Source organism: Microcaecilia unicolor, chromosome 6, assembly GCF_901765095.1.
Source record: "Microcaecilia unicolor chromosome 6, aMicUni1.1, whole genome shotgun sequence".
NCBI classification, from domain to species: Eukaryota; Metazoa; Chordata; class Amphibia; order Gymnophiona; family Siphonopidae; genus Microcaecilia; species Microcaecilia unicolor.
This window is the reverse complement of record NC_044036.1, coordinates 256,049,231-256,076,685: the sequence shown is the minus strand read 5'-3', so window position 1 is coordinate 256,076,685 and position 27,455 is coordinate 256,049,231. Positions and strand designations below refer to the sequence as shown.

Below are 27,455 nucleotides of genomic sequence, written 5' to 3'. Positions count from 1 at the left end.
TTTTGAATTCAGCCAACTGAACAAGATGAGGGCTTTATAACTATGGCTTCTTAAGTGCTTATTTTCCAGCTAATTAGAGACTTATTGAACATTGAAAAAATGGTATTCCAGCATACAAAAACTGTTATTCCTGTTTCAGAGGTAGTGGGGATATGGCAGGATTGAGCAAGTGTGGATGCTCAAGGAACTGTGTCAGCTACACCAAATCTCCTTTAAAAATGCTGACTACTATACTGGTGTCACCCCAGAGGAGATAGGGAAGAGAAGTCACTGGACACTTGGAGGGGGAGAAGGTAGAGAAAAAGGGAAGAGGAAATACTGGACATCTCTGGGGGTGGGATGTAGGGGGATAGAGGAGATGCTGGATACCATAGGGAAGGGGGAGATACTGAATACCTTGGAGTATAGATGGGAGGGGGATAGATGTTGGATACCTCAGGGAGGGGGATAGGCAAAGAAAGGTGAGATGTTGGACACATGGGATGGGAAGGAGAGGAAAGGGAGATGTTGTCCACCTAGGGTGAGGGTAAGGGAGATGCTGAGCTACAGGGGAGGGTGGTAGGGAAGGATTTGAGCTGCCCCTGGGGGGAGAGCACACACCTAGGGCATACCTTGGGCTGGCCTTGCTTTCAGGTTGCTGTCAGCATAGTACTGAAGTCCTGTACTATTCTTGTGAAAATGAACAACACAGGATTTCAAGTACTATGCTGATTGCACTTTGCTAGGGCCATGTGATGCAAAGCTATGGGGCCAGAGAGTCACTCTGTACAATGGCTGGCGTCCTCAGACTCAAGAGATAGGCTGAAGAGATGGAGTTCATGGAGAGAAGCTGGGCAAATGTATTACTGGAGGGAGACAAAAGGCTTATGAAACATAGGGAGGATAATGAGGCATGCTGGGGGAGATGGGGTAGGGGATATGTATGGGTGGACACAAGATGTATCAAGGAAAGACCGGGGGATAAAAGGATAAGAGGGTGTGTGTAAGGGGAGAAGGCAGAAGGAATGGGGTGTATGTTGGAGGGGAAGCGATCTAGTGACAACAGGGGATAAATGGGCATGTGTGAAAGGGGAGGTGAACTGGGAGTAATTGGGTAAGGGGATGAATATAGGGAGGAGTCACACAGACACACACCTACACACAAACACCTGAACTAACACACAAACACTCGAGTCAACACACTGTGTTCCAAGAGCATACCCACCCACTTTTGTTTACAAACTTTCAACTGTACACATGCAGACCTAAAGTACACAGTTAGACAACTACCACTTTCCACATACCCTTCACTCGTGCTTTTAATCTACTTCAACTGAGTCATCGACAAGCAGACATAGAGGGGCATTTTTGAAAGAAACGTCCAAATTGCGATTTGGATGTCCTTGCAAAACGGCAAAATCCAGGGGCAGGGAAACCCGTATTTTCGAAACAAGATGGACGTCCATCTTTTGTTTCAAAAATACCATCAGAGACATTCAAATCCTTAAATTTGGACGTCCCTAGATTTGCACGTCCCTAGACATGGACGTTTCTGACTTTCAGCGATTTTCGAAACCAAAGATGTCCATGTCAAAAACATCCAAATGCAAGCCATTTGGTTGTGGGAGAAGCCAGCATTTGTAGTGCACTGGTCCCCCTGACATGCCAGGACACCAACCGGGCACCCTAGCGAGCACTGCAGTGAACTTCATAAAATGCTCCCAGGACCATAGCTCCCTTACCTTGTGTGCTGAGCCCCCCCCAAATCCCCCCCCCCCCCAAACCTACTACCCACAACTGTACACCACTACCAGAGCCCTTATGGGTGAAGGGAGGCACCTATATATGGGTACAGTGGGTTTGTAGTGGGTTTTGGAGAGCTCGCTGTTTCCTCCACAGGTAGGGGAGGTATGGGCCTGGGTCCGCCTGTCTGAAGTGCACTGCAGTACCCACTAAAACTGCTCCTGGGACCTGCATGCACTGTCATAGACCTGAGTATGACATCTGAGGCTGGCATAGAGGCTGGCATGACATATTTTAAATGTTTTTTGATGGTAGGAGGGGGTTAATGGACCACTGGGGGAGTAACGGAGGTCTCCTTGATTCTCTCCAGTGGTCATCTGGTCATTTCGAGCACCTTTTTGTGCCTTATTCGTTAAAAAAACACGTCTGGGTGAAAACGTCCATGTGTTCGTCAGGGACGTCCTTGTTTTGTTCAATTATAGGTCAAAGACGTCCAAGTGTTAGGCACGCCTAAGTCCCGCCTTCGCTGTGCCCCTTAAACTTTGGACGTCCTTGCAACGGACTGCAGTTGGAGACGTCCAAAATCAGGTTTTGATTATACTGATTTGGACGTCTGTGGGAGAAGGACATCCATCTTCCGATTTATGTCGAAAGATGGACGTCCTTCTCTTTCGAAAATGAGCCCATTTGTCACCTGGGTTTATCCCCATTCACTCTGCTATTAGTCATTCTCTACCCATGCAGTTGCAGTTGCTGTAAAATACTTACTAACACACTCTACTCCCCAACCAACACCCAGCTCAGTCACCCTACATATGTAGTCACACTCAGTAAGTGGCCTGAGGCATCTGATTACAGGAACATACTCACAGCTATTGCAAAAATACATGCACTGATTGGTAAGCAAGTTCTATAGTGTTATATAATTTATGTGTGTTAAATGTAAAAGTATTTACTTTTGCTTAGTATTTTACATAATTCTGATTATTTTTTCAGAGGAGTATTTTGAGATTTTTGGTGCATTGGGGTGTACTAAATTCCTAGTCATTTTTTTTAAAGCCCCATATTAAGACTCTGAATTGTACATCACAAATGAACATTTTTATTTAAATACCAATATAAAAGCTCATTAAAAATGATGGGGAAGATGGCATTTGTGTAAATATGGGAATATGTTTTTGAAAGCATTTCCTATGTATAAAGGCATGTTTTAGTATACAAAAAAGGCTCTTAAAAATTGTGTGGCTGAAATAATATATAAATATATGTGCCAACAAGGTCATGCATAGGTGTTCCAGGAGCAGAGTTGTGATGACATGTGTATTCTTGTAAAATAGTTTCTGATTGCGGTTAATGAAAAAATAACTAAAATAAATAGATGTTTATTGGATAAATAGCCAAAAAGCACTAATTTGCCTGTGTACTTTTCTTACCCTTCCCTGGCTTGTATTTTATCTTCACTCTGTTTTCTGTTACTGACAATCCCAAAGTGACACAAAGGTAGGTATTTGTTCCAATTGGAAAAGGTAACCTAGCAATATATCTATAGTGTCTAAAACACCATTTGTACCCTCAAGAACCCATAATTAGTTAAAAAATGACAACTAAATTTGCAAGCACCTAGACAGACGCCCCATTTATGATATATATGTGAACGACTAGAATATATACATGTATTTACATATCTTTCAGAGTAGGGTGTAAATTTGTGCATGAGAAGTTGTGTGCTTTTGGGGTAGATCTTGCTGCCTAGTTTATAGGGGCATAGAAGTGCTTAGGGTTGTCTTTCTAAAATAGAGCTTTTTTGGATTTTTACCTTGTGGTCACTCCCCCCACCCCACCTTCCCCAGCCACAGATAGGCAGTGCCCATACTTTACTCAGCAGGTTAGGATACTGAGAGTAGACTCTAAGGGGCCCTTTTACTATGCCACGTAAGCATCTACGCATGCCCAATGTGGCCAAAATGGTGTTACTGCCCGACTACCATGCTGGAGGGGTGGAACAGAGGGGGGATAGGTATACTGAACCTCTGGGGATTTAACAGAGCCTGTCTACTATGACATCTGGGAGACTGGCTACAGGGGTCCTCTCGTTATACCCCACTGCAGATGGAAGAAGGCTGGATGAGTCCCCTGCATTTAAACTATGTATTACAGGCAGCAGCCTTAGATCTACCCGTACATATTCGTAGGAGTAATCTAGTGAGACCATTGCGGATGATTTTTGGGGGAATTAGCAAAGCTCTGGTCCTTTGATGCACACATTAGCAGGCTCTTACCCATTAAGGGCAATGGAGCCTTTAAACCAGGAACAGAAAACAAGCGTATTCGAAACTGGTGTGATAACGGCCTCATTATGGTAGACGATTTTGTAGACCAGGTAGGGCACCTTAAGCCACTGGAGTCCTTGAATCTGACCTCTATTGAATGGACATATATATATATGCTTTCAAACAAGTTTCCCACTACATTGCTACCCTTGCCTACACAGCTATTGGAAGTTGATGTGCCCTCCAAAATTAGCGAACTCTATGAAATGTCAACTACAGATCCGGCCTCCATCTCGATATTACACAAAAGATTGCTACAAAGTTGGCCAATAAAGAATCTGGGGAAATTGGCAGAGAGATGGACGGCAGACATACAGAAACAGATCACTACAGGCTCACTACTACGTAGTTTGAGACACGTAACAGTTCGGATTGGCAGTGCAGAATTGCGGGAATGCCAAGGTAGAAGTATATATAGGGCGTATACCTCACTGTCCAGACTGTTTAAAATGGGCAAAGCAGATTCAGCAACCTGTTGGCAGATGTGGAGACTACCCTCATAATACTATCATGCAACGTGGGCATGTGCGGTGATCCGTGATTATTGGTCACAGTTAGAGACATATTGGGGAGTATTTTGGGCCGAACAGTGATATTAACACCGGAGACAGCCCTTTTGGGGGTTGATTTGCTGAGGGGGGTTGGTAATGTAAGGTCATAATCTATTCATTTACAAGCATGTGTAGTGGGGAAGAAGTGCGTCCTAGTCAATTGGGTACAACTGGAAGCACCGTCGTATTGGCAATGGCGTAACAGATGGCATGCACTGCTATTAATGGAGATGAGAGCTTCTTATTACAAACCTAAATCACAGCGCAGATTTTACCTAATCTGGGAGCCATACATTATTACTTTGGCTCCCAGAGCACGTAGTTCCATTTTGAATCACTTGAACCTAGACCCCACAAAGCTAGCTAAGGGACTTGGTTAGCGGAATGGTGTTTCCAATTTCACTACTGAAGAGACGAGAGCCGCATGGAGTTGGGGGGTTCTACTACTACTACTTAGCATTTCTATAGCGCTGCCAGGGTTACGCAGCGCTGTACAAGTTTAACATGAGGAAGGACCGTCCCTGCTCAAAAGAGCTTACAATCTAAAGGTTACAAACTATGTAGTCAGTGTAGGTATCATGAGTGGGGAAGGTGGTTATGCGCCAAAAGCAAGGGAGAAGAGATGGGATTTGAGTAAGGACTTGAAGATGGGCAGGAGGGCGCATGACGTATGGGCTTGGGAAGGCTGTTCCAGGCATATGGGTGAAGCGAGGCAGAAGGGGAGGAGTTCTGGAGTTAGCGGTGGTGGAGAAGGGTACAGATAGGAGTGATTTGTCCTGAGAGCGGAGGTTACTGGTGGGAACATACGGGGAGAGGAGTGTAGAGAGGTACTGGGGGGCTGCAGATTGAGTGCATTTGAAGGTGTAAAAGGAGAAGCTTGAACTGTATACGGTAGCGGATCGGGAGCCAGTGAAGTGACTTGAGGAGAGGGGTGATATGAGAGTATCGGTTCACGCGGTAGATAAGACGTGCGGCAGAATTTTGGACAGATTGAAGGGGGGATAGATGGTTAAGCGGGAGGCCAGTGAGAAGAAGGTTGCAATAGTCAAGACGAGAGGTGACGAGCGAGTGGACGAGGGTTCGGGTGGTCTGTTCAGAGAGGAATGGGCGAATTTTGCTAATATTCTAGAGGAAGAAGTGACATGGGCAGAGAAGGAGAAGGAGGAGTCGAAGATGACTCCGAGATTGCAGGCTGAAGCGACGGGGAGGATGAGGGCGTTGTCAACAGAGACGGAAAGTGGGGGAAGAGGAGAAGAGGGTTTGGGTGGAAAGACAAGGAGCTCAGTCTTTGCCATGTTCAGGTTCAGATGCCGGTTAGACATCCAGGGCAGCGATGTCTGAAAGGCAGGCCGAAACTTTGGCCTGGGGTTTCGACCGTGATGTCGGGAGTGGAGAGATAAAGCTGGTGTCATCAGCATAGAGATGGTACTGGAAACCATGTGATGAGATCAGTGAGCCCAGGGAAGAGGTGTAGATCGAGAAAAGAAGCGGTCCAAGGACAGAACCTTGAGGAACCCCAACAGAGAGCGGGATAGGGGTGGAAGAAGAGCCATTAGAATATACTCTGAAGGTGCGTTGGGAAAGATACGAAGAGAACCAGGAGAGGACGGAGCCCTGGAACCCGAATGAGGACAGTGTGTCAAGAAGTAAAGTTGGGGGGTTCAAGGGGAGGGAGGAAGGAGAGGTTGGGAGGGAGAAGGTAAGGGGAGTTGTGGGGGAGAAGCAGGTGGGCAGTAAGGGGAACAAGAGTTTGGTTAAGATATTAAACAACATAGGAGTTAAGTAAAAATTGTGATGACTTCTGCTTATGTAGTATTGCAAGTTGTTAATTTACTGGTTGTACCATTTACTATAACTTTGATGGCTACTATAACTTTGACGGCTACTGTATTATATTGCTGCTGAGTCATCAATAAAAACGTTAAAAAGGAAAAAATGGATTGGCGTGCACCCAAAACCCGCACCTACACTACCGCAAGGACCCCTAAAGAAATTAAATCAATCATTGAACCTCCCCAAAAGACAGTGCAAATACATTTTTTTGGTGATCAAAGATAAACCCAGTCTGGAGAACCAGGTCAAACAGACCAGAAGAAACAACATGGGCTGTGTCCTATTGATGTTCATGCACTATGTACATGTATTTGAACAGAATTCAAGACTGCATTTTACATATAACAGATCTTGATTGCAGACAGTTGCAGAAAAGTGTCTGTTTCTCTGTTTGACCCAGTTCTCTAGACTTGGTCTATTTCATGACTATGGGTGTTTTGTTTGTTTTTTTGTTACATTTTCCTACGAACAATCCAGGCAGCGTTACTCACACTGTAGAAACAAAAGGATAATTTTGCCCACACTGAGGGAGGCAATTTTCAAAGCTGCCACTTCTATGAGTAAATGGCTTTAATTTTTACCCATGTAAGTGGCTTTGAAAATTGCCTTCTCATTCTAAAAAAGAGGCCAGCTCTACAATTACTCCATTATTCTATAAAATTCGCCAGAAATTGTGAATGCAAATTTGGGTGTGCATACAATTTAATTGAATAATGGGCTAAATAATGCCAATAATTAGCTTTTTAACAAGCAATTATTGGCGCCAATTGGAATCAATTAAGATGTTCACATGCAAATTTAGACATGTGATCCATGCAGTGGTGTGCTGGTAAATGTTTAACAATAGGCTCTCTCCCTTGTCCCCCTCTGCGCCCCCGTCCCCCTCTGAGCCCCCCCCCCCCCCCAAATTGCAGAAGCTAGAAGAATGGTCTAAGGTTTGGCAATTAAAATTCAATGTGAAGAAATGCAAAGTGAAGCACTTAGGGAGTAGAAATCCACAGAAGACGTATGTGTTAGGCCATAGGCACCCCGTATAAGAGGCTTGGGGAGGCTAAACCTCCCCAGCCCAACCGACCGTGAAGTTTTTCCCCTGCTACCTCCACCCCGCGAGGTGCACGCTGCCCCGCTCCCCAGCCAGGTCGTCGATCATCTCTCCCGTCTTCCCTCAGCTCCCCGATAGGCAGCTCTTGTTTCCTCCCTGCCCCGGCCCCCCCCCCCCCCCCCCCCTCTACCTTTAAAATTTATATTTTTCCTGGAGTCGCGGGCAGCGCCGGCATTGAAGGCAGCAGCAGGCTCATCTTGGCTCCAGCAGCCTTCCCTCGCAAGTCGCATGATGGCTCCGCCTCTTCTGACGTATTTCCTGTTTCTGCGAGGGTGGAGCCATCATGTGACCTGCGAGGGAAGGCTGCTGGAGCCGAGATGAGCCTGCTGCTGCCTTCAATGCCGGTGCTGCCCGCGACTCCAGGAAAAATATAATATTTAAAGGTAGGGCGGGGGGGGGCAGGGCAGAAAGGAAACGAGGGCTGCCTATCGGGGAGCGAGGGCAGACGGGAGAGATGATCGAGGACCTGGACATGGGTGGATGGAGGGGAGAGGAGAGGAGGGTTGCTGCACATGGTGGATGAAGGGGAGAGGGGAGGGCAGGGAAGAGGAGAGTTGCTGGACATGGGTGGATGGAGGGGAGGGCAGGGGGGAGAGGAGGGTTGCTGGACATGGAGGGGAGGGAAGAGTGAGGAAGGAAATGAGATGAGGGAAAAGGAAGAGAGAAAAACTGCACATGGAGGAAGAAAATAGGCAGAAGCTGGATCCACTGAACAGTCAAGTCTGTGGAGGACCCAGCTTTTACTTACAGATGTAGGGCAAGAAATGAAGAAGAAAGGGGGAAAGTAAAGAAATAAATGGAAAGGAAGCCCTGGAAACGGAATTAAGAGGACAGATAGCAGCAGAATCAGATACTGGGCCAGCACGATAGAAAAACAAAGTCACCAGACAACAAAGGTAGAAAAGATCATTTTATTTTCATTATAGTGTTTGGAATATGTCCACTTTGAGAATTAGGTGTTCAACATTAAAAGTTTATATTTATTTACTTATTTATGGCATTTTATCCCACATTAAACATGAATTAGGGTGTTTTGTGGCTCTACACATATCATGATATTATGATCCCTTGTTTCATATTGTTGACGGTCTGCATTTTCCGTATGGGTGGTATATTGGTGTATTAGGTTCTGCCCAGTGTAATATTTATGGTACAGTAAGGCTCTGAGTGTGTTTTTGCACAAAGTTGTGCATAGTGTTTTGCAGTTGAGCGATTGTGGTTAGTATATGCTTTGAGCAACCACTTTATTCTTTGAGATATGATACATAGCTAATATCTAAGTTTAATAAAAAGTATTAATTGTGACTTTTATTTTTATTTTTTTTTTCTGTGTGTGATCAGACAATTATGGATTTAAGCTCCACCCCTGGCCCCACCCCTAACCCCGCCCCATTTAGCCTCCCCAAACATTTGGGCACCGACCGCCTATGTGTTAGGTGGTGAGAGTCTGATATGTACAGATGGGGAGAGGGATCTTGGGGTGATAGTATCTGAGGATCTGAAGGCGATGAAACAGTGTGACAAGGTGGTGGCCATAGCCAGAAGATTACTAGGCTGTATAGAGAGAGGTGTGACCAGCAGGAGTTGTTGATGCCCCTGTATAAGTCATTGGTAAGGCCCCACCTGGAGTATTGTGTTCAGTTTTGGAGGCGTATCTTGCTAAGGATGTAAAAAGAATTGAAGTGGTGCAAAGAAAAGCTACAAAAATGGTATGGGATTTGTGTTACAAGGCCTATGAGAAGAGACTTGCTGACCTGAACATGTATACCCTGGAGGAAAGGAGAAACAGGGGTGATATGATACAGACGTTCAAATATTTGAAAGGTATTAATCCGCAAACAAACCTTTTCCGGAGATGGCAAGGCAGTAGAACTAGAGGACATGAAATGAGATTGAAGGGGGGCAGACTGAAGAAAAACGTCAGGAAGTATTTTTTCACGGAGAGTGGTGGATACTTGGAATGCCCTCCCGGGGGAGATGGTGGAGATGAAAACGGTAACAGAATTCAAAAATGTGTGGGATAAACATAAAGGAATTCTGTTCAGAAGGAATGGATCCTCAGAAACTTTGCGGAGATTGGTGGCAGCACTGGTGGAGCTAGTGGTTGGGAGGCGGGGCTAGTGCTGGGCAGACTTCTACGGTCTGTGCCCTGAAAATGGCAGATACAAATCAAGGTCATGTATACACACAAAGTAGAACATATGAGTTTATCTTGTTCGGCAGACTGGATGGACCATACAGGTCTTTCTCTGCCATTATCTACTATGTTAATATGAGGGGCATAATCGAACGAGGTGCCCAAGTTTTCCTGAGGACGTCCTCGCAGGACATCCCCGTGAAGGGGCAGGGAAACCCGTATTATCGAAACAAGATGGGTGTCCATCTTTTGTTTCGATAATACAGTCAAGGACGCCCAAATCTCAACATTTAGGTCGTCCTTACAGATGGTTGTCCCCAGTTTTCAGTGATAATGGAAACCGAGGACACCCATCTCAGAAATGACCAAATTCAAGGCATTTGGTCATGGGATGAGCCAGCATTCATAGTGCACTGGTCCCCCTGATATGCCAGGACACCAACCAGGCACCCTAGGTGGCACTGCAGTGGACTTCATAAATTGCTCCCAGGTACAAAGCTCCCTTACCTTGGGTGCTGAGCCCCCCAAAACCCACTCCCCACAACTGGACAACACTGCCATAGCCGTAAGGGGTGAAGGGGGGCACCTACATGTGGGTACAGTGGGTTTGTGGTGGGTTTTGAAGGGCTCACATTTACCACAACATGTGTAACAGGTAAGGGAGGGATGGGCCTGGTCCGCCTGCCTGAAGTGCACTGCAGTACCCACTACAACTGCTCCAGGGACCTGCATACTGCTGTCAGGGAGCTGGGTATGACATTTAAGGTTGGAAAAAAATATTTTTAAAGTTTTTTTAGGGTGGGATGGGGTTAGTGACCAATGGGGGAGTAAGGGGAGGTCATCCCCGATTCCCTCCGGTGGTCATCTGGTCAGTTTGGGCACCTTTTTGAGGCTTGGTCGCAAGAAAAAATGGACAAAATAAAGTTGGCCAAGTGCTCATCAGGGATGCCCTTCTTTTTTCCATTATCGGCCGAGGACGCCCATGTGTTAAGCACGGCCAATACTGCCTTTTCTATGCTTCCGGCATGCCCCCGGGAACTTTTGTCATCCCCGCGACGGAAAGCAGTTGGGGATGCCCAAAGTCGGCTTTTGATTATGCTGATTTAGCCGATCCTGGGAGAAGGACGCCCATCTCTTTCGAAAATAAGCCTGCAAGTTACACAAGTGTACTACATAGTTGAACATATATTCAGCATGTATACAAATATAATAACATTTTTGTCTTATTGCTTATTTTTAAGAGGACTCATCTTTACACTTAAGTCAAAGCTGGTTTCTGCCTCTAACTTTTATGTTAAAGTTGGCTAGAACAGTTTGAGACTCTTCACAGTAAAACCCAGCTCTACTGTGACTGGCTTTTCCACGGAGGTGCCCTATGTTCTGAATTTTCTGATAGCTCATAAATTTCTTTCTTGCAATCATACTCTCCTCCCTCTCCCTCTCTCCCTCTTCTCTTTTCTTGTAATATGTCATCATTACAGTTTTCCTTTTTAAAACTTTCCTGTCCTCATAAACCCCTTAGTTAATCAGAGTTTATACTTCCATGTGCCTGTATCATCTGAACAACATTGAAAAGAAATGTAGTGACCGGGTGGGTTGTAGGTTTTGAGGCTGAAAGTGAACTGCTTGTGACCTTTGTTCTTATAATTAAGAAAGAGTAGCCAGCGAGGCATATACTATACTAGGATTTCTTTAATATGTAAATATTTTTTCTATTCATAATAATGTGGGAATGGTGTATGTGTGTGTGTGTGTCCTACAAGTTCATAAGCCTAGGATTATTTACTTTATTGGGAAGTGTTTTTTTTTTTTTTAATGCTGTGCTCTCATATTGACTACCAGATGCACACTCTGTAAAATGAAATACAAACTCACTCAGTTACTCCCTTGAGAAATGATAGGAATTTTATTTCCTTATGAACAGGGAAGGTAAGGAGTGTAAGCACTGAGAACCTCTGCTATGGTCATTCACACCCTTCGGCTTGCAGGGATATAGGCATCAGGAACTGAGCGTGAAGAGTAGCGCTGTCTTTTAGGTATTCTATGCCTTGATCAAGATGTTTTAAGGAGAGAGATTGAAAAAGATAACAATTTTACCAGGGCCCCCTAGGCATTCTCCATACATGTTCCATTTTTGCTGCTGACTCATTATAGTGGGTTTTAGAGTAAGCAGTGTTTTCAAAAAATGAGGCATTTCTAAAGGTCTGCTTACCTTAGAAGTAAGGGCTGAGACCACACCTTCACCTGATCAAGCAAAAAAGTTCAAACTCCTTCCTCACTACACAGTTAAAACCAGGATCAGCTTTTTGATTGGGTACATAGGAAATAGCCTGTATGTCAGGGTATGTTCAAGGAGATCTCTCTATAAGAGCAAGGCCTTGGTTTCTCTTAAACCACTGATCCTTGCTACCTTGTTGAGTTTGCCAAACTGTCAAATATGATTACAGATTAAAGGGCCCTTTTACTAAGCTGCGGCCAAAAATGACCTTAGCGTGCCCTTACTTACACATGTCTTTCCCACATACTAAGGCCATTTTTACCACAGCAGGAAAATGGCCAATTTTCAGTTTTTCCCTTTAATGGCTAAGCACTAATTTTCCCATTAGCATGTGGCTATTAGCACATGTACCCCTACTACTACCTATTTTGTAGACAGTAGGGACTCGTGTACTAAACCTGCGCTAATCGATTAGCACAGAGCAATGATGATGTGATAACTGATTTGCATAGTCACACCAACTCTCTGCTCCAGACATTCCACCTGTGCCAATAAATACATGTTATTTTTTAGTGCATGGGTAGTGCGTGCACATGGCAAAATTACCGTAGGACACCTCAGCGCGGTGTCCTACGGTACACCATTTTTTGCTACAGTAAGCATGCATTAGGGCCATATTCTGCCATTCATGCTAAAAAGATAAAAATTACTGGGTCAATATTCAAAGCGATTTAAATGGACAGGAGAGTCTCTTAGCCAGTTAAATCACTTGTGCAGGACAATTTACCAGTTAGTGCCACTGAATATCAGCAGTAACTGCTAAACTTAAAGCTGGCGATTTTGAGAGCTATCTGGGGGCAGAGTCAGCAGTTATTCAGTTAAGTGTATATTCAGTACTTAACTGCCTAAGTTAAGTGGATAAATTGGCCAGCATTAAACTCAGTGATATCTTTATCCATTTTCGCATAGGAGTTTAAGTGCTGAATATTGCACTTAACTGCATAAGAGATTGCTGGCCGCACAAACCCAGATATTCAATACCGTTGCCTGGACGTGGCATTGAATATCAGCGCATAAAGTTGACAGTGGCTAAAAAAAATGCTCACCGATGCCAGCTGAATATTTACCACCTACAAACATATCTGGCCCATAGGACATTCAGGCCCCTCTTACATCAGGGCTACTCAGGTTAGAATTTCTCACAGTAGTGCACAATGGTCTCACAGGTTTCCAGTGGCGTACCAAGGGGGGGGGGCAGTGGGGGCGGTCCGCCCCGGGTGCCAGTGGGTGGGGGGTGCTCCGCTCCCGCCGCCTCCCGTGGCCGTTCCCGCAGTGCCGCACATTTAAAAAACAGGCGAAGCAGCGTCGCAGGCAGCGCCTCGTGCCCTGCTTGTAAAAAAAAATCAAATCTCCTTCCCCTCCTTCTCCTCCTCGTCTTGACGTCTTGACGTCGACTCGGGCCTTCCAATCAATTTGATTGGAAGGCCCGAGTCGACGTCAAGACATCAAGACGAGGAGAAGGAAGGAGATTTGATTTTTTTTACAAGCAGGGAACGAGGCGCTGCCTGCAACGCTGCTTCGCCGGTTTTAACGGGACTGAGGTGGGAAGGAGAGGGGCGAAAGGGACTCGGGTGGGGGTGTTCAGAGGGGAGAAGGGGACTGGGTGGGGGTCTCAGACAGGGGAGGGGAGAAGGTGACTGGGGTGGGGATCTCAGAGGGGAGAAGGGAAGGGGAGGGGAGAAGGGGACTGGGGTGGGGGTGTTCAGAGGGGAGAAGGGGACTGGGGTGGGGGTCTCAGAGGGGAAAAGGGGAGGGGAGAAGGGGACTGGGGTGGGGATCTCAGAGAGGAGAAGGGAAGGGGAGGGGAGAAGGGGACTGGGATGGGGGGTGTTCAGAGGAGAGAAGGGGACTGGGTGGGGGGTCTCAGACAGGGGAGGGGAGAAGGGGACGGTGGTGGGGGTCTCAGACAGGAGAAGGGGAGGGGAGAAGGGGACTGGGGTGGGGGTGTTCAGAGGGGAGAAGGGGGCGGGAACTGGGGCTGAAAAAAGGGGCAGAGAGGGAGGGGGGACAGATCCTAGATGGAAGGGGGAGCGAGAGGGAGGGCAGACCCTGGATGGATGGGAGAGGGAGAGCAAATGGTGGATTGAAGGGGCAGAGAGAAAGGGCAGGCAGTGGATGGAAGGGACGGCAGAGAGGGCAGACACTGGATGGCAGAGAGAGAGAGAGAGAGAGAGAGAGTGAAGACAGATGCTGGATGGAAGGAAGACGGTGAAAAGAAGATGAGGAAAGCAGAAACCAGAGACAACAAACTGTAAATAAAATATATTTTTCTATTTTTTTGCTTTAGGATAAAGTATTGTAGATGTGTTAAATGTTTATAATAGAACATGTAAATAAGGTAATCTTTTTATTGGACTAATTTTAATACATTTTGACTAACTTTCGGAGAACAAAACCCCCTTCCTCAGGTCAGGATAGGATACTGTAACAGCACTATACTGTACTGACCCGAGGACGGAGGTTTTGGCCTCTGAAAGCTAAATGTATTAGTCCAATAAAATGGTATTATTTTACTTTCTATATTTGTTTTATTTCTATTTGCTAATTTGTAAAGTGGTGATTGGTATTTGTTAGTTTTTTCAAATTTACATCTGCTGTCTTTATATTTTGCTTCAGTACTAGGGGACATTTTCTGTTTCTGTGGTGTTGCATTGTATGCAGAGTCTGGCATTGGGGGTTCAGTTTAATTTTTGTCTAAATAGAAAGTTTATGATTACTTATTCTATAGTGGATTAGGGTGTATCTGTGTTTGTGAAAAAGACATGGCTTTCAGTTGGCATTGACTGTGCAGGATCTACGATCTGTACTATTCTGTCTGGTTTTGTTTACAATAGGTGAATGATGTTCTAGTGCTCACTGTAGTGTTTAAGATGCTTTCCTTTTCCTTGTGTGACTCGGAAAAAGCTAAGTGACTTGTGTGACTGCTTATGGTATGGTAGAATTGCTCTATAGGTCCTGAGTGTTTTGTATTCTCGGCATGCCTAGTACTGGATTTGGGGGGGGGGGGGGTGTTAAAAAATGACCGGCCCCGGGTGTCAACTACCCTAGGTACGCCACTGCAGGTTTCTGAGGTTTAACCTGTCCCACTAAATTAGAAATGTTGGCAACTTGTTCCCAAAGAAACCAGAAAATTCTGATCTATCTAATGTCTCAAGGACCTGAATACAGACATGGAATGAAAATGTTTCAAGATGATATCCTTCTTTTAAATAAAGCAAGAATCTCTGAAACTCAAAACCTATATCTAAATAGTCACAGGAAGTATTTTTTAAACAATGTTTTAATAGGTGAGAACACAGCATGAAACAAGTACATAATACACAAACAAGGAATTATGCTGAAGAACACATGGTTGGTTCTTATCCACGCACTCATGAAACAAATACAATAAAGCAAAAAAGACAATATCAAACAGCTCCCAGTACAAACAGTAGTATGTACCCACCTTAATACAGTTTCCATTTTCACCCAACTAAGAAAGAAAGAAGAAAGAAAGAAAGAAAGAAAGAAAGAAAGAAGAAAGAAGGAAAGAAAGAAAGAAAGAAAGAAGAAAGAAAGAAAGAAAGAAAGAAAGAACTCTCCTTACCCTCTACCTACAACAAACAGTTGAACAAGTGGAACACACCAAGAGCTAACATACAGAAGCCATCTTAGAAAAATATATACAACATAAGGGAAACATCCATCTTTCAAGACAATGAGCCACCAAATAGACATTTAGCAAAAGGCTGCAGTCCTTGTGTGGAAAGAGAATCCAGTAAGGCTCCCAGAATGATTGGAAGGTGTTCCATCTGGACTCATTTCTGTTGCCTGCCACTCTTCAAACAAAGCCAATTCAACAAATACATATTCCAGAGCGAGAACTATGGAGCCTTTGAGCTTGCCATTGTGTTAGAATCACTTGCTTAGCCAGAAGTAGAGCTTTCATCAAAAAGAGCCGATGTTCCTCTGGAGCAGGATAAACATAAGCAGTGTCGTAGAACAAGACCTTGCTGGATGTAGAGAAAGAGGACCCCCCCCCCAAAAAAAAACATTGGGCAAGATATCACCACACCTGAGACTAAAATGATAGCGGGGATGGGACGACTTCCCTAAGAAGAAAGACTAAGGAGGCTAGGGCTTTTCAGCTTGGAGAAGACATAGCTGAGGGGAGACATGATAGAAGCATATAAAATAATGAGTGGAGTGGAACAGGTGGATGTGAAGCGTCTGTTCACGCTTTCCAAAAATACTAGGACTAGGGGGAATGCAATGAAACTACAGTGTAGTAAATTTAAAACAAATCGGAGAAAATTTTTCTTCACCAAACGTATAATTAAACTCTGGAATTCGTTGCCGGAGAACGTGGTGAAGGCGGTTAGCTTGGCAGAGTTTAAAAAGGGGTTAGACGATTTCCTAAAGTACAAGTCCATAAACCACTACCAAATGGACTTGTGAAAAATCCACAATTCCAGGAATAACATGTATAGAATGTTTGTACGTTTGGGAAGCTTGCCAGGTGCCCTTGGCCTGGATTGGCCGCTGTCATGGACAGGATGCTGGGCTCGATGGACCCTTGGTCTTTTCCCAGTGTGGCATTACTTATGTACTTATGTTTGAGTCTTGCCACACCACCAAAACATGTGCCCCAATGTGGCTTTAGCATGTCGATACTTAAGGCAGCTTCCGATCAATGAAAAGTGATCCCTATAAGCCCTCCAGAGGGAGATGTGGACCCGCAGCACATGCAGTGGACTCATCACTCTGGGACTCTTTTAAAACTGTTTTTTAGGGGCCCATAATATGAACTTTTTTTCATTTCATTTTCAGAAGTCATGTATTGAAACACTTGACAATGCAAAAATTACATAACAAGAACCATGTCCATTATAGCAAATTTGATAATGAAAAACTGAAACATATGAAGACAAAAGAATAAATCTGGAGTCATTCCAAAGAACCTGCTAAAGTGGCTCTACAAAGTTAATGCAACTGTAGAAAATACAACTTCACTTTTTATATTTTTGTATTTTTTGAGTATAACTCCTCCCATCAACCCCCCCCCCCACCGCCCACACACACACACATACCGTGTCCGTAACACAACCCCCCACCCTTGGAACCTGTGCCCCCCCAAAAAAAACAAATCACCCATCTTTGCCACAGAACAGTATTCGCACCTTACCTTCAATTAAAGAAGATCAAAAGGATTGTTAAGCTTTCAACCCCAGGCAGCTTATTTGAGCATGTTAACAAAGGGCCCCCAAAATTTAGTCCATTTAGATATGGAGTCTCTACATTCTGCCCCCAAATACTCCTTCTCACTAATGAAGAACATTTTGGCCAGCCATTGTACAATAGTGTGGATAGAGTAGGATTTCCAATGGGCTATAAGAACTAGACATTCATAATAGAAACTATAGGTAATAAGGGTTTGTTGTGCCAAAGTAAAACCCAGGACCGTTCTGTTAAACAAGTAAACAACCAGGTCCCAAGGAATACCTTTTCCAAGTCAATTCTGCAACTGGACCTGCAGAGCTTTCCAAAAGGGCACAGTTCACCACCAGGCCCACCAGATATATATAATCCATGGTGCCCTGCTCCCTCCCACATCTCCAACAAGTCAATGACACCAAGGGGAAAATATGATGTAGCCTAGCTGGCATCAACTATCATCAAAGCAAAACTTTTACTGAATGTTTTTTTATGTTCACTGCTGTGGGGCCTTTGGTCAAGGAGGCCTCCATTTCCTTCCAAATAAGGTCCTCGTACTAAGTACCCAACTTGGCCTCCCACCTCTGTGCACCAACTCGGCCTCCCACCTCTGTCTGTGCACCAAAGGAACTAGAATTGTGTCCCTAACGTTACCTATAAATGGTAGAAATAAGCCATCTAATGCCCACAAAGTCTTTACAAGTCCATGAGGAAAGCAACCTCCCTAATGATCGTGGTTTTAATATTTTTAGCAGATAAAAAGTGAACCAAGTGAAGGTAGGTATAGTGCTCTATGGCTGTTAAATTATATGAGTGGGAAAGACTCTCAAAAAATCTAACTGATCTTCATCAAAAAAGCTCCCCCAAACAAGAGAGGCCCACTTGAAAAGCTGCACCTGAACCAAATAGTGAGTTGGCCTCATCTATAAGAGGTAATATTATTGGAGAAACCAGAAAACGTGGGCAAGTAGCTTCTCTAGGCAAGTGTCCCCCCTCCCCCTTCCACCCAGCTGAGTATAATTGAATGCGGCTGAATTTATAAGGCGAGGCCCTTTATCAATTTGGAATGGGACAGCAATCAAGACAAAATCCCTGACACAGTGGTAGAAGTTCATACTATGGATTGGGTGGTAGTGGGAGGGGATAATTTTAAAATTACATTGTTTGAATGTGCGGATGGCGGATAATGTTTATTGATGTTTATTACTCTATTTTGGAATAAGGAATAGGTTAAAGACAGTATTAAGGGGGGGAGGGGGGGAACTGGGAAGAAAACTGTAAATCAATTTGATGATAATGGTAGCGGATTGGTGTACATATGACTGACAAAGTTAAAACTGTTATGTATTTAATCAAAGAACTGTATTAATCTGTGACATCATCAATAAAAACTTTGAAACATAAAATTACATTGTTTGCAGATGATGTACTCCTTACATTGATCAAACCATTAATTTCATTACCAAATTTGCTGTGGGAAATTCGATCCTATGTAGCAGTCTCAGGATTTAAAATCAATATTGCAAGAAAGGAGGCCTCTGGCCTAGGTCTTTTAGCCAAGAGTAGGGATTCCCTGCACTCTTCCTTTAAGTTTAAATAGGTTGCATCCAGTATTAAATATGTGGGAGTACATCTTACTCATGATTACAGGGATCTTTTTAAAGCTAATTATCCCTCCCTGTTGAAAGATACTAAATTGAATTTTGACTGCTGGGACTCTCTGAATTTGTCTGGTTTTGCAGAATAGCCACCCTTAAATGAATACTTTGCAGAAACTGTGTATCTATTCCAAGTCTTGCCTATCGTGATGTGAGGAAAGTGGTTTCTCTCCTTGCACAAGAAGCTAATTAAAATTATCTGGCACAATGGGAAGCCTTGGCTTCCTCGTAACACACTGTATAGGGACAGAAAAAAGGGGGATCTGGGTGTTCCCAATCTTATTGCTTACTATCATGTGGCACAGGTTCGGGCTGCCATAGAATGGTTTCAAGTTCACCCTTACAAAAGGTGGGTGGCATTAGAGCACATCTGCTGTGGCTTCCCAAGTGTTTTCAAAGTTTGCCATTGAGCTTGTGTCCCAAGATAGCAGCAACTTTCCATTACTGGGATATGATGTTGACTTTCAGCTTTCTAGATATATTCCTATTGAGTTCTGGTCCTTTAGAAATTAGTGTACACTGTATATTATAATCCTGTTTAAAACTATTCTGTAACCATATTGAATGTCGAATCAGAAAGAATGGAATGTTAATATATGCAATGAGGTTGACTAACACAATTGTTCATGTCGTGTACAGACAGATAACCAGAGGTGTCCATTTGTACCTGTATGCATCAGAGAACTTAAACATGTTGTTTTCATAGTTTGTAGAGTATGCCACTATCTGAAATTGTTAAAATAATATTTCAGTAGGAATTGGGTATCTATTATGGACTAATTTTTAATTTACATATTTTCTCTAATTTACTGTGGATATTTTGAAGTCAGTTTTCAAACAGGACATTCAAGGATATCTGATAAGATGTCTAAGATGTATACCTAGATTAGGCACCTTTTTTATCGGTGCTGCATATGTGAAGGGCAATTCTATAAAGTACAAACTAGCAGTTATACACACATTTCACATGTAAATCATTTGAATAATGACATACAGTGGTGGAAATAAGTATTTGATCCCTTGCTGATTTTGTAAGTTTGCCCACTGACAAAGACATGAGCAGCCCATAATTGAAGGGTAGGTTATTAGTAACAGTGAGAGATAGCACATCACAAATTAAATCCGGAAAATCACATTGTGGAAAGTATATGAATTTATTTGCATTCTGCAGAGGGAAATAAGTATTTAATCCCTCTGGCAAACAAGACCTAATACTTGGTGGCAAAACCCTTGTTGGCAAGCACAGCGGTCAGACGTCTTCTGTAGTTGATTATGAGGTTTGCACACATGTCAGGAGGAATTTTGGTCCACTCCTCTTTGCAGATCATCTCTAAATCATTAAGAGTTCTGGGCTGTCGCTTGGCAACTCGCAGCTTCAGCTCCCTCCATAAGTTTTCAATGGGATTAAGGTCTGGTGACTGGCTAGGCCACTCCATGACCCTAATGTGCTTCTTCCTGAGCCACTCCTTTGTTGCCTTGGCTGTATGTTTTGGGTCATTGTCGTGCTGGAAGACCCAGCCACGACCCATTTTTAAGGCCCTGGCGGAGGGAAGGAGGTTGTCACTCAGAATTGTACGGTACATGGCCCCATCCATTCTCCCATTGATGCGGTGAAGTAGTCCTGTGCCCTTAGCAGAGAAACACCCCCAAAACATAACATTTCCACCTCCATGCTTGACAGTGGGGACGGTGTTCTTTGGGTCATAGGCAGCATTTCTCTTCCTCCAAACACGGCGAGTTGAGTTCATGCCAAAGAGCTCAATTTTTGTCTCATCTGACCACAGCACCTTCTCCCAATCACTCTCGGCATCATCCAGGTGTTCACTGGCAAACTTCAGACGGGCCGTCACATGTGCCTTCCGGAGCAGGGGGACCTTGCGGGCACTGCAGGATTGCAATCCGTTATGTCGTAATGTGTTACCAATGGTTTTCGTGGTGACAGTGGTCCCAGCTGCCTTGAGATCATTGACAAGTTCCCCCCTTGTAGTTGTAGGCTGATTTCTAACCTTCCTCATGATCAAGGATACCCCACGAGGTGAGATTTTGCGTGGAGCCCCAGATCTTTGTCGATTGACAGTCATTTTGTACTTCTTCCATTTTCTTACTATGGCACCAACAGTTGTCTCCTTCTCGCCCAGCGTCTTACTGATGGTTTTGTAGCCCATTCCAGCCTTGTGCAGGTGTATGATCTTGTCCCTGACATCCTTAGACAGCTCCTTGCTCTTGGCCATTTTGTAGAGGTTAGAGTCTGACTGATTCACTGAGTCTGTGGACAGGTGTCTTTCATACAGGTGACCATTGCCGACAGCTGTCTGTCATGCAGGTAACGAGTTGATTTGGAGCATCTACCTGGTCTGTAGGGGCCAGATCTCTTACTGGTTGGTGGGGGATCAAATACTTATTTCCCTCTGCAGAATGCAAATAAATTCATATACTTTCCACAATGTGATTTTCCGGATTTAATTTGTGATGTGCTATCTCTCACTGTTACCAATAACCTACCCTTCAATTATGGGCTGCTCATGTTTTTGTCAGTGGGCAAACTTACAAAATCAGCAAGGGATCAAATACTTATTTCCACCACTGTACATGTATGTTTGTGTGCACTTTTGCACATAAATGCCAAAATTTTATCTATGCTATTGTGTAAATATGCACATATCCGACAAAGCACTTATTTAGAGGCATACACATAGGCTGGGCAGAACATGGGCAGGACTCACACATGCGTAATTTATACTGATCATACCTAATTTATAGGCACATACATTTAAGTAGTAGTGTAAGTATGTAGTTTCTTGCCTAATTTTAGGCACGAGCATTTATGTCATATCATGCTTAACTGTTGGCACTTAGACGCATAACTCCTAGTGATCTATAATTTGTGTGCCTAACACCTAGGCATATTCCTAACCCAACTATGCCCCTCCCACATCCATGCTCCCCTAGAAGTTGTACATGATAGAATTTGCGTTCACAGCTTCTAGAATAGCCACTGAGGACAGGTGTGCAGACAACTGCTAATTTGTACCAATTAAAGCCAATAATTGGCTGTTAAATCCAATTAACAGCCAATTATTAAATTAAGTTTTGTAGGGAGTTGATCTTATTCTATAAATTTTGTATGCAAATTGGTGCACTATGCCTAAATTTGGGCACACAAGTTTATAAAATTAGGGGGTAAATGTATAGGCACTCAGAATCTGTACTATGTGCTAGATTCTGTACAAGATGCCAAAAACATTTTATGGTAAGCACTATTCTATAACATGGTGCTCAAGTTGGGTGCAATTTATAGAATAGCGTTTAATGCCGAGATCCATGCATAACTGTAGGCGTGAGAATTTATCCCAAGTAAATCCCGGTGCAAATTCTCATGCCTAAATTATGTGCAGATCTCCTTTCTTCTATAAAATTGTGTGTAATTTCCAGGAATGCCCACCCATTCCCCTCCCATGCTGCACCCCCTTTTCAGATCTGTGCTTAAATTGATGCCAGATCAGTGGCGTAGGAAGAGCGGGGCGGTCTGCCCCGGGTGTCAGCGGGTGGGGGGGGGGTGCTCCAGACAGCCCTAGTCTCCTGCCTTCACCCTTCATTTTTTTAAAATCCATTGCAGCGACGCTGGCAGCGCTTCGCATCTGCCCTGCGTGTGCTGTGAAGAGAGAAAATCACCTCGCTGGCATCAGGCCTTCCCGCGTTGTGTCCCGCCCTCTTCTGAGGTAACTTCCTATTTCCTCGAGGGCGGGACACAACACGAGAAGGCCCGATGCCAGCGAGGTAATTTTCTCTCTTCACAGCACACGCAGGGCAGACGCGAAGTGCTGCCTGCGTCGCTGCAATAGATTTTAAAAAAACGAAGGGTGATGGCAGGAGACGAGGGCTCTGTTGGCTCTCCACGAGGGGGGACGGGACCAGGTCGGGGGGGGGGTCAGATCGGAGAGGGGGAGCTCACAAGGGAGAAGGGGAGTGCTCAGATGGGAGAAGGGGTGGGGGTGTTCAGAGGGGAGAAGGGGATTGGGGAGGGTGGGGGAGCCCGCCCAGATGGGTGCTCAGAGGGGAGAAGGGGATTGGGAAGGGGTGGGGGAGCCCAGAGGGGTGTTCAGAGGGGGGAAAGAGATTGGGGAGGGTGGGGGAGCTCAGAGGGGAGAAGGGGATTGGGGGGATCCCAGAGGGGTGCTCAGATGGGTGCTCAGAGGGGAGAAGGGGATTGGGGAGGGTGGGGGAGCCCAGATGGGTGCTCGTAGGGGAGAAGGGGATTGGGAAGAGGTGGGGGAGCCCAGAGGGGTGTTCAGAGGAGAGAAGGGGATTGGGGAGGGTGGAGGAGCCCAAAGGGGAGCTCAGAGGGGAGAAGGGGATTGGGGAGGATGGGGGAGCCCAGATGGGTGCTCGGAGGCAAGAAGGGGATTGGGAAGGGGTAGGGGGGCTCAGAGGGGAGTGCTCAGATGGGAGAAGGGGTCTGAAGCTGGAACTGGGGGTCTGACAAGGGGCAAGAGGGAAAATAGGTCCATCCCTGGGGCAGGTGGGAGAATGGGTCTGGGGCTGAAAAGGGGGGATGCAAAGCATGTGGTGGATGAAGGGGGCTGAAACTGGGGGCTGAAAAGGGGATAGGGAGAAGTGGCTGGGGGCTGAAGCTCGGGACTAATGGAAGAAAAGGGCTGGGGACTGGTGGGATAGTGGGGCTGAAAAAGGGGGCAGGTGGGAGATGTGGGCTGGGGCTGGAACTAGGGGCAGGTGGAATAAGGGGGCTGGAACTGGGGGCTGAAAAGAGGGGGCAGAGAGAGAGGGGACAGACCCTGGATGGAAGGGGGAGTGTGAGGGAGGGCAGACCCTGGATGGATGGGAGACCCTGGATGGATGGGAGAGGGAGGGCAGACGGATTGAAGGGGCAGAGAGAAAGGGCAGATGGTGGGTGGAAGGGGGAGAGAGAAAGAAGGCAGACTGGGGCAAATGGTGGATGGAAGGGGCAGAGATAGAGGGCAGATGTGGATGGAAGTGAGAGAGAGGGCAGATGTTGATGGAAGGGGGAGAGAGAGATGGCAGACTGGGGCAGATGGTGGATGGAAGGGGCAGAAATAGAGGGCAGACAGTGGATGGAAGGGAGAGAGAGGGCAGACAGTGGATGGAAGGGGCAGAGAGAGAGGGCGAAGACAGATGCTGGATGGAAGGAAGACTGTGAAAAGATGAGGAAAGCAGAAACCAGAGACAACAAACTGTAAATAAAATACATATAGTTATTTTTTTTGCTTTAACATGTAAATAAGGTAATCTTTTTATTGGACTCATTTTAATACATTTTGACTTAACTTTCAGAGAACAAAACCCCCTTTCTCAGGTCAGGATAGGATACTGTAACAGCACTATACTGTATTGACCTGAGGAAGGAGATTTTGGCCTCTGGAAGCTAAATGTATTAGTCCAATAAAATGGTATTTTATTTTCTGTATTTGTTTTATTTCTGTTTGTTAATTTGTAAAGTGGTGATTGGTATGTGTTAGTTGTTTCAAATTTACATCTGCTTTCTTTATATTTTGCACAGTACTAGGGGACATTTTCTGATTCTGTGGTGTTGCATTGTATGCAGAGTCTGGCATTGGGGGTTCAGTTTAATTTTTGTCTAAATAGAAAGTTTATTATTACTTTTTCTATAGTGGATTAGGGTGTATCTGTGTTTGTGAAAAAGACATGGCTTTCGGTTGTCAATGACTGCAGGATCGACGATCTGTACTAATCTGTCTGTTTTCATTTTACAATAGGTGAATTGATGTTCTAGTGCTCACTGTAGTGTTTAAGATGCTTTCCTTTTTCTTGTGTGACTCGTACAAATTACTGCTTATGGTATAGTATAATTGCTCTATATATAGGTCCTGAGTGTTTTGTATTCTCGGTATGCCTAGTACTGGATTTGGTGGTGGTGGGGGGGTTAAAAAATGATGGGCCCCGGGTGTCAACTACAGGGGGAGGAATGACAGGCCCCGGATGTCAACTACAGGGGGAGGAATGCTGGCTTCGGCCTAACCCCTGGTAAGCCTTTCCTCAGCTGAGAGGTGCCCAGCTCTACCACCGGCTGCCTTTCAGGTGCTGTGGAGGACTTGCAGCTCATCTGCATATCCTTACAGCCTTCTCCTGGGTGACACCCAGGTCCACTCCGATCCACTCAGGGCCTCCGCTCTAGGTGCCACGCGCGGGGCATTTTTCTCTTTACATCTAATCTTCTTCCCAGTTGCTAAAGTACCTCAGTCATTTATGGCCCCTATTCACATTCTCTTCTTAGCCCTGTCCCTTCCTAATCTTTTCCCTCACCCCCTACCTCTCTCCGCTACAGGAACTCACTGCCCATCCATCTACTCCATCACCTCACCTTCTCTCCTACCCTCTTCCTCCCTCTTGGCTTTTAATCTCCGCCTCTTTCTTCCATCCATTTTGCCTTCCCCATTCCACCTAAATACCTCTCACCTTCGACGCCTTCGTGGCCACACCTCTCCTACTCTCCTCCGCTCTCTTTTACTCCTTTTCTTACTCTCAGCCGGTGACATCAATCCCAATCCTGGCCCCCCTCACCAACTATTATCCCAACTCTACAGATCTCACCGCGACCTCTCTAACCTCATCTCTATTTCTCTACTCCCCTCCTCTTCTCTGCCCTTCTCTTGCGTCCTATGGAATGCCCGCTCTATCTGTAACAAACTCGCCTATATCCAGGACCTCTTTATCTCGCGTCACCTCCATCTGCTCGCCATAACAGAAATCTGGCTCTGCCCTGATGACTCTGCTTCAGTCGCAGCCCTGTGCCATGGCGGTTATCTATTTTCACATACTCCTCGCCCTACTGGCCGTGGGGGCGGTGTTGGACTACTTCTCTCTCCCTCCTCCAGATTTCAACCCCCTTCTTCCACCTCAATCTCACTGTTTTTCCTCCTTTGAAGTCCACTCTATCCGCCTTTTCTCTCCTCTGCCTCTTCAAATAGTGGTCATTTATCGTCCCCCTGATAAGTCCCTTTCATCCTTTCTCAGTGATTTTGACGCCTGGCTTGCCTTCTTCCATGATCCTTCCTCCCCCTCTCCCATCCTTGGTGACTTTAATATTCCTGCTAATGATCCTTCCAACTCTTATATTTCCAAGTTACTCGCTTTAACGTCCTCCTTTAATTTCCAACTATGCTCCACCTCCCCCACTCATCAAAATGGTCACTGTCTTGATCTCATCTTCCAAACCAAAGTTTCAGCGTGCTTGTCTGACATTGCTGTCTGGATGTCTCAATGCCACCTGAAATTAAATATGACCAAAACCGAGCTTCTCATTTTCCCCCCCAAACCCACCTCCCCGCTCCCCCCGTTTTCTATTTCTGTTGATGGCTCTCTCATTCTCCCTGTCTCCTCAGCTCGAAACCTTGGGGTCATCTTTGACTCTTCTCTCTCCTTCTCTGCTCATATCCAGCAGATTGCCAAGACCTGTCGTTTCTTTCTTTACAACATCCGTAAAATCCGCCCCTTTCTTTCCGAGCACTCTACCAAAACCCTCATCCACACCCTTGTCACCTCTCGTTTAGACTACTGCAATCTGCTTCTTGCTGGCCTCCCACTTAGTCACCTCTCCCCTCTCCAGTCGGTTCAAAACTCTGCTGCCCGTCTCGTCTTCCGCCAGGGTCGCTTTACTCATACTACCCCTTCCGTACACCCCTTCCTGTGCACTCCGCTCCATGGATTAATCCTTCTTATCTGTTCCCTTCTCCACTACTGCCAACTCCAGACTTCGCGCCTTCTGTCTCGCTGCACCCTACGCCTGGAATAAACTTCCTGAGCCCCTACGTCTTGCCCCATCCTTGGCCACCTTTAAATCTAGACTGAAAGCCCACCTCTTTAACATTGCTTTTGACTCGTAACTACTTGTAACCACTTGCCTCCACCTACCCTCCTCTCTTCCTTCCCGTTCACATTAATTGATTTGATTTGCTTACTTTATTTATTTTTTTGTCTATTAGATTGTAAGCTCTTTGAGCAGGGACTATCTTTCTTCTATGTTTGTGCAGCGCTGCGTACGCCTTGTAGCGCTATAGAAATGCTAAATAGTAGTAATAGTAGTAGTAGTAGCTACGCCACTGTGCCAGATCCTGGTGTCTAAAAATGTGTGCATAAATTTTAATTAATGCCAGTTAGCACCTATAATTGATTACTAGTGCCCAATTATTGGCACTAATTGGCTTGTTAGTCATTTAAATTGTGGGCGGAAATTAGGTGCGCACCCAAAGTTCCACATGCAATGTTGAGTGCCATATATATAATTAGGCCATATATATAATTAGGCCATATATGTCCAGAGTAGGTACATAGGAAGTTCTGCCCCAGAACATTCCTTCCACACCCATTTTTCCACATGTATGAAACTCCTTCCACACCCATTTTTCCACATGTATGAAACTAGGGGCCCTGTTTACTAAGCCGTGCTATAGGCACGCTAGCGTTTTTAGTGCATGCTATAAATTAGTGTGTTCTAACGCTAGAGACACCCATATATTCCTATAGGTGTCTCGAGCATTAGCGTGTGCTCATTTTTAGTGTGCATTAAAAACGCTAGCGCATCTTAGTAAAGAGGGCCCTAGGTGTACAGTGGAACATGGTCCTAGTTTTATACATGTGACTTTGATGAAGATAAA

The 27,455-nt window shown here is 45.2% G+C and overlaps 1 protein-coding gene across 2 annotated transcripts in view; it reads left to right on the top strand.

Moving 5' to 3' along the window:
- ASTN2 (astrotactin 2) overlaps positions 1–27,455 on the top strand; it is a 1,362,231-nt gene that overhangs the window by 1,303,215 nt on the left and 31,561 nt on the right. The window lies entirely within an intron of this gene.